We start from the raw sequence: 9,711 nt of genomic DNA on the forward strand, positions 1-9,711 counted from the left end.
GTGCCCTGCAGCTGGTCAAACAAGTCATCAATACGAGGCAACGGATACTTGTTCTTCACAGTGACTCGATTCAGCTGCCGATAGTCAATGCACAGCCGCATCGACCCATCCTTCTTTTTTACGAAGAGAACAGGAGCTCCCCAAGGAGACACACTAGGACGAATGTACCCCTTGTCTAAAAGATCTTGTAGCTGATTCTTCAACTCACGCATCTCTGACGGAGCCAGACGATACGGTGCTCTAGAAATAGGCGAAGTACCCGGCATCAACTCTATGCCAAACTCGACTTCCCTAGCAGGAGGAAAACCCGGAATCTCATCAGGAAACACATCTGGAAATTCATCCACAACAGGAATGCTCTCTATCCCAATACTCTCAGCGGACAAATCAACTGCATAGAAAAGGTAGCCTTCCCCGCCAGACTCTAGAGCTCGACAAGCTCTCAAAGCTGATACCAAAGGCATCGGGGGTCGCGCTCCCTCACCATAGAAAAACCAACTCTCACTCCCTTCCGGATGAAAGCGTACTAATCTCTGATAGCAGTCCACTGAAGCTCGATAGGTAGTCAGCACATCTATTCCCAGAATGCAATCAAAGTCGTCCATCGCCAGGACCATGAGATTCGCTAACAGAACGTTCCCTTCAAACTCTAAAGGGCAACCCATCACTAGACGCTTAGCCAAAGCAGATTGGCCCGTCGGAGTAGAAACAGACATCACTACGTCTAGTGCAATGCATGGTAATTTATGCCTCTTAACAAAACGTGCAGAAATGAAGGAATGAGATGCACCAGTGTCAATAAGTACAAGAGCAGGTATACCATAAAGCATAAATGTACCTACGATGACTTTCTCATTCTCCTCCACAGCCTGATCATGTCTCAGGGCAAACACCTGGCCAGAAGCTCGTGGCCTCAAATGAGAACTCCCAGCAGACTGTCCCTGCGACCTCTGCTGAATGGTGGCCTGAGAACCCGATCCTGAACCAGAACCAGAACCACCTCCCCCAGGCATTGGACAATCTCTCCGGATATGACCAGTCTCTCCACAACGGAAACAAGCTCCAGAAGCTTTACGGCACTTGTCGGATGGATGGTTCTTCCCATAGTGATCACACTTGTCCTTCTTACCGAAACGGACAACACCCCCAGAACCAGAGGAAGAAGAAGATCCAGACTTCTTGAAAGTTTGGGCACGGGGACCCAAAGAACTAGCAGGCCTCGACTGAGGGAAAGACCTGTTCCGCCGAATGCTGTCCTCTGCCTGATGACAACGGCTCACCAAACCCTCGTAGGACATGTCGTCGCCAACCGCCACACGGTCATGGATCTCAGGGTTAAGGCCCTGAAAAAACAGATTATACTTCATCTCTGAGCTATCAGCAATCTCGGGGCAATAGGATAGCAGATCAAAGAACCTCTGCTGATACTCATCGATAGACATGGTTCCCTGTCGCAGACTCAGTAGCTCGCCTGCCTTCGACTGTCGGAGTGCAGGAGGAAAATACCGCTTTTGGAAAGCTTTGCGGAACTCGGCCCAGGTGGCCACTCCTCTCGCCGCAACAAAAGGTGCAGAAGTAAACCTCCACCACCTGCGCGCACGCCCATCCAGAAGATAGCCAAGGGTCTCCACCTTCTGCTCATCGGTGCATTGGAAAGTCTGAAAAGTCGTCTCCATGCGGTCTAACCAGTTCTCCGCATCCTCCGGAGACTCACCTCCAACTAAGGGCTTAGGACCCATAGCTAAGAATCGACGCACAGTGAAACGCTCGTCGTCATGGTGACGATGACGCCGTTCTCGACGAGGCTCCCGGTCGGCATCACCCCAACGCCCACCAACACTGCCATGAGAACTCTGGTCGTCACGATTTGACATCTACAAAAATACCTCAAGATGAGACTAAATCCCAAGAATTCTTTTGCACGCTCTGATACCATAAATGTAGTGACCCTTACCCAGATCACCTACTAAACAGAACTTAGGCATGCAATTAACTTGATTAAACAGATATCAGAATAAAACTGCGAAAACCATAAAATAGTTTACAACCCCAAGTAAAAGAATCTGTAATTTATCCAATAATATACAACCAAATCGAATAGTTGTATAAACCCAAACAACAGTAATAAAACCTAAGCGAAGCTCCAGCCGGCCAACTGCTGACTAGCCCCTCCTGGATCCACCCTCCTCATCTAATCGCAAACTTGCCCCATGGAATAGGGTGTCCAGAAAATACAGAGTACGAGACGTGAGCATAAAACGCTCAGTGCGAGAGTATGAGTATACATGCATGCAAAGTGAACTCCCTATAGACTCGAGGTCAAGGATCAGATAACAGAGACAGACCGGGCCCTGGTATGTAGCACGCTGTGCCGTCGCTTCAGGAGATGGCTCCCATACCGAGATAACCGTGGATACGCCGGACCCAAATCGATGGAAGTCCATCCACTAACAGGATAGGGTACAACCCTACTAACAGACATCTCGAAGGAGATACAGCAAGATGCAAATGAATGCAGCATAATATCATGGCATATAAATCATGCAGTCACATAATACATGCATACTCAGTCAGGATATCTCGAACAGTACTTTCGTACCTCAAAACAGTGCAAGCTCTACCAACTCTAGGTCCACGCCTATAGTCTGCTCTACACTGCCAAATGATACTACTATCATTAAAGTGCTCTAAAAGCCTTAACTAAGCTATTGCATACTCCTAAATATTTATAGGGAGCAAAGCTATACCTTCGTTCGTCGTTAGCCCTTTGATGTCGATGCCTCCAGAACTTGGGCACGACTCCGCTACGACTACCGAACGCCCCGCCGACCTCCGGACCAAGCCTAAGAAGACTAGAACAGCTCCAAAAGGACTAGAATCGAAAGGAGAACTCGGAATTGGCAATTGAAAGTGAAGCCTCGGCCTTCTATTTATAGACAACGATCGGAACTTCCGATCCTTGATCGGAACGTCCGAACCCCGATCGGAACGTCCGATCCTGCCATCGGAGCTTCCGAAGATCCTGATCTGCCACGTGTCAAAATATCACTTGTTGACTCCGGATAGGGGTGATCGGAGCCTCCGGTCCTGATCGGAGCTTCCGATCCAACCACACGTCATGCCTGACGTAATAACATCGGTGCCTCCGATCGCTCATCGGAGCTTCCGATCCTGTTCGGAGCTTCCGATCGTGCCTTCGGAGCTTCCGATCCGTCCAATACCCAATTCAATTAATTAGCATTAATCCTTTAATTACTCAATTAGGGTACCGGCTACTACAAATGGTGCTTCACGGTTTGGGGAGGAAGGTGAGTCTTCCCAATTAAAAATCTAAGTGTAGATAATATATAAAATCCACAATTTGCGTTTAGTCCCTGAAAAATCCAATTTTTGCAAAAAGGACCCTGATCAAAATCAAGTCGGCTCTAGAACTCTGAAATCTCCGATTAACTCAAATAAACTCATTTAAGATAAAAAACGGGGCGTTACACAATACTTCAAAACATAAACATGCATTACGACTCAATTCCTCCAATTAGTACAAGAAATTCTAGAGTTCAACAACTTCTCAAAAGTAGAAAGCATGCAACAACGACATAACGACGAAGTTCGATAACTAAACATGTTCTAACATAACTTGGTTGACATGCTGGAATCGACTTCTAAACCGAGTCCCACGACTAAATCTCCCTCTTGTTGCTAACCAGGCCGTCGCTGACTTGATCCTACCCCACCTATTGCCAAATACACATACAAACAAAGCAACAGCCGGATAAACCGGTGAGAAAGACATTCCCAGTAAAAGCAACATAACAAGCAATATATAAACAACATGCTATCAAGACAACATATTCAAGTCAAAGCTAATGATATGCATGTCTTTAAAACCAGGATATCAATTCTGATAAACAAGGGAGTGCTGCTTTGCTTTTGGGATCCCGAGGATGAGATCACGCAACGACTCACCGACTCTCCCAATCGAGGTGGTGCCACGTATCCCAATCCTCTAGACTTTGATGCGACTATGAGGAGTATGCTGACACTAGGTGAACTTCTACAACCTAGGTCACTCACAACATAGCCCCCAAACGTCTAAACAAAAAGGGTCGTTCTGCCCGCTGAAATCAAAGTTGGCTCAAGATGAATGCATAACAAAAGATAAAACATAAGCCACATAACGAACTCAATCAAGCAACAAAATACAAGTTCCACATGCTAAAACAAGTATTGATGCAATATGTGATTTTAAGGGAAAACTCGAGAACCAGCTATCCCGAGTATGCTATCCCGCTAACAATGACTGCTTTTACCTTTCAATGCAGCAGTTCCAACTCTGGATAAGCGTTCTTCCTCCAATATCTTGACGATAAAATGTTGTTAACACCCGCTTGACAAACTCCAAACGAATGATATAACGGAGCTCTCGCTGCAGTGATCGTTAATCTGCTTTCAGAAATAAATTCTAACGACCGGATCGAGCTCGGACTGAAATCTGGAAGCTAGAAAACTCAATGGGGCATCTTCAATGGAGGAGGCGAGCTTGGGGAAGGAGATGGAGTGAATGAGAGGTCAAGAAAAGGTGTATATAATATATAAAATCCACTATTTGCATTTTAGTCCCTGAAAAATCCAAATTTTGCAAAATCGACCCTGATCAAAATCAAGTCGGCTCTTGAACTCTGTAATCTCCGATTAACTCAAATAAACTCATTTAAGATAAAAATGGGGCGTTACAGTATAGCTCCCAAAACGTTTAAACAAAAAGGGTTGTTTTGCCTACTGAAATCAAAGTTGGCTCAAGATGAATGCATAACAAAACTAAACATAAGCCACATAATAAGAGTTCATTCAATCAACAAAATACAAGTTCCACATGCTAGAACAAGTATTGATGCAATATGTGATTTGAAGGGAAACTCGAGAACTAGCTGTCCCGAGTATGCTATCCCGCTAACGATGACTGCTTTTACGTTTCAATGCAAGTAGTTCCAATTCTGGATAAGCTACAACAAAAGATTGTATCAAAAACTATACAACCTAAACAACAGCAACGGCTCAAGGAAATCTCTTTACCGTTCTTCGTCCAACTCTCGACGACCAAATGTTGCTAACACAGGGCTCGACAAACTCCAACGAATCTGTACGAAGACAAGAGATGATCAACAACAACGGTCACTCACAAGCCAAAGTTTCAATAACTCAAAAACGGTTCAAAATCCCAAAACTCAAACCGGCGGTATAACGACTATAACTGAACAAACCGGAAACGCAGACAGCAGTTCAATAACGATATCAACTCATATCAATGCTAAGACAACAATAACAAGTCAAACCCAACACATCTCAAAACTTCATTTTTGAAAATAGCTTCCAAAAATCTAACAATTCCGAACGTCGCTCTATTTCAAAACCGACAGATAATAAACGATCAGGACTCTGCCAAGAAAAACATACTCGAATCTCAAACGATTCTAACAACATCCAAAAAATAGAATGTATCTGATCGTAGAAAAACTTACGATATAACGGAGCTCTCGTTGTAGTGATCGCTAATCTGCCTTCAGAAATAAATTCTAACGGCCGGATCGAGCAGAAATCGGGATTGGAAAGCTTGAAAAAGGCGTTTCCTCTCAAAAATGGTGGAGGAGGCGTGCAAGAGGAGGGAGGAAGATGGTGTAGAAAGTCAACAAGTGCAAGATAATATAATAAACTCTAATTTTGCACTTTAGTCCCTGAAATTTTCAAAATTTGCAAAATAGACCCCGATCAATAAAAAGTCAGCTCTTTAATTCTGGAAACTCTTATTAATTCAAATAAGCTCAATTTAGATAAAAACGGGGCGTTACAGAAAATGTGCACTGAAAATTCTGGAAAATAAGAAAAAGATGACAAAGTTTCGAAAATATGCAGAAATATTTGCTGTAAAATCAGATTTTTTGGAGCTTTTGGATCGAGCTTGAGATTGCTGTGATTTGATTGTGTATGTCTTGAATGAATCTGCCGTCCCTTTAGCTTGCATGCTTGAGCAACTTCCCACTCCTCAACCTAGCACATAGTGGCCATATTTCTTTGGGTGATGCAACATGTGCACAGATGATTACATGTTGAGTTACACGTTGCACTTAAAATTAAATAAATATCTTTAATGTATTTTGGGAAGAGTTTAAATGAAGGGATAATTTTATAATTTCATGTATTGTGTGATCTAATGTGTAAGTCAATGTGTACATATAACATTTTCCTATTTCTCTCCACCATTCTGTGATCTAATTTTGACTTGGTCTTACCTCAAGGCTTCCAACTTCAATCTTGCCGCTTCATCTATTTTGGCCTTGGATCCTCTTTTTTAATAGGCTACATTGAATGGATTGCATGATTCAGGAATTGGGCCGAAGGAACTCATTATATTTTGGGCTGAAAAATAATTTTATTTTTGTACTAAACAAAAAACATTTGAGATCAATGAGTAAAACATATTAGACTAGGAGTGGAATCGGGTCGGGACCCGTCCCGTAACCCCCTTACCCGATTCTCGTCTCGATAGAAATTGATATTTTTTTTCTCCCGATCCCGCACCCGAGAAGTGTCGGGACCCGAATGTTCGGGATCCCGTCAGGTCGGGAGAGGGTAATCCCGAATAATATTTTTTTAAAATAAAAATTCTATGTAAATTTTTTTAAAAAAAATTAATGAAAAAAATCAAACAATTTCTTAATACATTAGAAATAAATTAAAATTTCTTTATATATAGCCATTAAAAAACTAAAACAACTACCTTATTAATAAAAAAAAAACATATAATTATTCATAATAATAAAAAAATAAAAAAAAAATTTATAACTAAATGTTAATATTAAAAAAGATAAATATAAAAAAAATTATATGGTATATAATTATAAAACATTAATATTAAAACATAAAATTAAAAAAAATTATTTTTTAATTAAAAAATATTATTAAAAAATATTTTTTTTATATTCGGATCGGGTCGGGAATTCCGTCGGAAAGAGTTGCCTATCCCGATCCCGATCCCGAAATTGATCGGGTCGGGATGATCGAGAAAAGTTCAGGACGAAAAAAATTCGAGACTTGAACGGGTCGAGAATCGGGACGGGTCGGGATTTATGTAAAATTTGTCACCCTTATTAATTAGACTAAACCATATTTCTCTCCCAAAATTTATCATCATCGGATACCAGACTCAAATCAACTCCAAACTGAAAAACTCACCGGACGCCCACGCGGGATGGACCCTGCGCACATTGGAGATGGGGATCGATTATTGAGTGAATGGTGGGCTACGGAGAACATGCGATTCAGCAAAAAGTTAAACGAAAATGAAGCACAGCACAAAGCAACCACTCTTTTAAGGAACACAACATTCTCTCACATTCACTCTGTACCCGGCAATTACCAAACATCGTCACCTTTCTTCAAATCATTTCACTACCCATAATCCTTGCTCACTCTAAAAATTTATTATTCTTGTACAATAAATGGATTGAATGGGTTGCTGTCTGAGCAGTTCGGGAGAGCAGCGCCACTGCTCCGATGGCGGAGTAGCAGTTGAAGTAGAAGAAGCGGTGAAAGAGGTGCTCCAGGAGACGTCCTTCACTACCAGAAAACTGAACGCGGGTCAATTCATTGGCGAAAATAAGGAGCTTAAGGTAGATGGTGGCTTCGCACAGACGCCGCTGATTAATCCTTCGATTCAAACCGAGGAAACAGTTTCAGATGACAAAGAATACCACAGTAGTAACACGTCCGCGCATGAGAAGAATGGGGGTGAAGTAAACCAGAGGCGTCCCCTGAGGATACGGAGACAGCCCATCGGAGACAAAAGAAGAGTTCCGCCCAGAACGCCAGTGGCTACAGATAAAACGAGCCAGTTCAGGCCGTCTCGCGGTGGGCAGCTGCGGAAAGAAGGTTCCGATCAGAGGTCTAGGCCGCCGATTACTCGCGGCGGAAGAGGGACACGGCGGAGTTTGAGCGGGGAATCGGAGAATAGCGGCTGGTCTAACGGCGTCGTATTGGGTGAGGAACCGGAAACTCTGGAGAACCCTGTTGTCTCTCTGGAATGCTTCATCTTCCTGTAGGCAGCTTCCCAAGCTTATAATGGCGAAACGCTGCCGTTTCGAGTACTGCTGATTATTATATTCTATATATATATATTTACTTCCATTATTATTATTATGTAAATTACCTAGTTTATATATCACATCTCATTAACATATAACTTGGTTCAAGGGCTTATCCAACATTTTTTTTTTTTGGGGCTTCACATATAAATTTTAAAAAAAACTAAAAATTTGAAAAATCTAAAACTTTCAATTCAAAATAATATAAGCAAAACAAACATAAAAAACAATATTTCTTTTTTATATCTCTTTCAATTTGTGTCTATCATTACAAACATAAAAAAAATCAGTTAGCAAAATAATATTTTTTCCTATAAAAATAAAAATCAAACAATGACTTATTGCCTAATATTAAAAAATGAGAACTAACACTAAAAATCTTATTAAATTAAATATGATAGAACCTGTCAAACTCAATAAACAAACTGAGTCACAATGACAAAAAAAAAGATTAAGTCCATGTCAAATTCAATAAACAAACTGTGTCATAATGACAAACTGAGAAATTTAAGTCCAAAACAGCAGAACTCAAATTCAAGCAAATAATAGGATACAAAAATTATCCAAAAATTAAGGCATAAATTAACAAACTAATTACAAATTATAACCGAAATCTATTAGTCATCATTCACGGCCATTGACATAGGAAGATTTAAGAAATTCTAAATTTGATAGAATAATATTAAACAAAAAAAAAATATAAAAAAAGCAAATTGAAGATGATAAAAACGCTTGTTTAGATTTCTGTTTTTTTTTTTTAATTTTCTTCACACCTATTTGATTTTTTTAATTTAATATAATTAATTAATTATTGGGCCATATATATAGTATAATACCTATAATAATTTTTTTGTCTTGGGGGCTTGCTGGGCTTAAGCCCTGTAAAGCCCCCATAGACGGTACGCCACTGACCTGGTTTATATATCACATCTCATTCAATTATTAGCTTATAAAATAATTACGTTTACACATTTGTATAAATTTTAATTTTCGATGAATTATGATTAATCTGTATTACGAAAGATACAAACAATGAAAGAAAAAATAATAATAAACCGTAATAGATCCGAAGTCCTGATCGAAGCTTCCGAAGTCAGTTGTTAGTGAGTTGTCAAGGCATCGGTGACCCATCCACTGCATGCAGAGTTCGAAATTACGTCCGAAGTGGGGTTTGGAGCGTGCAAACTCAGACACTCGATACGTGTCATGCATGTAGAGTTCGGAAGGTCCGTGTTAAGATATCAAATATTTAAGTTTTAGTGTTTGACAAAAAATATTTCAGACATCGACTTGATATATAAACAATTGGAAGAAGTTTGTGAAGCAGAAAGAGAAGTAGAAGAGAGAGCAGATCAGATCAGAAGAAGTAAGCAGAAGAGCAAAAGCAAAAGCAGAAGAGAAGAGAAGATCAGCATATGCTCTCCATGAACCAGTTAAAGCTATTAACCAAAGGTCTCTAGTATACTGATTAGACTCAGATCTACGCAGCTAGTGTACCTTCTTACATTGACATAAAAGACAAGAAAACAGCTAGTTACCAACTGATGCATTTGAATCAAATATGACTATTATC

This window comes from Henckelia pumila, chromosome 4 (assembly GCF_033568475.1).
Source record: "Henckelia pumila isolate YLH828 chromosome 4, ASM3356847v2, whole genome shotgun sequence".
Taxonomy (NCBI): Eukaryota; Viridiplantae; Streptophyta; class Magnoliopsida; order Lamiales; family Gesneriaceae; genus Henckelia; species Henckelia pumila.